Below are 580 nucleotides of genomic sequence, written 5' to 3'. Positions count from 1 at the left end.
CCCCCCCCCGTCCGTCCGTCCGTCTCCTTTTACCCACAAACCCCCTTGTTGTGCGGAGACGTCGGACTCTGAACTCTGTGAAGATTTAAGAACTGTACACGGTGATGCAAAGTGTTTTCTTGCCTTTTTAACCAAGTTGTTGTTGTGTTGACGGTCTTTCTCAGTCAGTCCAGCTTTCCCATCATGCCCCTCTTCGTATTTATCTCACACCTACTTCCTGGTTCACAAAAGTCTAACTCGCGTCCAAACGAAGACGAAAAAAAGGGACGGCTTCGGAGATTCACCTCTTTGTTCATGCTGCATTCAAATACACACCTTTCTGTTCATGGTGCATTCAAAGACACACCTTTCTGTTCATGGTGCATTCAAAGACACACCTTTTTGCTCAGAATACATTCAAAAATAACCTTTTTGTTCATAATGCATTCATGGTGCATTCAAATACATCTTTTTGTTCACGATGCATTCACACAAATCATTTTCATCTTTTTCTTGTAATGTTACACTTTCACAGTAAACTTGTATTTATTGATGTATTTCAGATTTTTTCCCTGTTTTATTTTTGATTATCAGAAACCCC

The sequence above is a fragment of the Etheostoma cragini genome, chromosome 15 (assembly GCF_013103735.1).
Source record: "Etheostoma cragini isolate CJK2018 chromosome 15, CSU_Ecrag_1.0, whole genome shotgun sequence".
In the NCBI taxonomy this organism is placed as follows: domain Eukaryota; kingdom Metazoa; phylum Chordata; class Actinopteri; order Perciformes; family Percidae; genus Etheostoma; species Etheostoma cragini.
Note: the sequence above shows the minus strand (reverse complement) of the source record.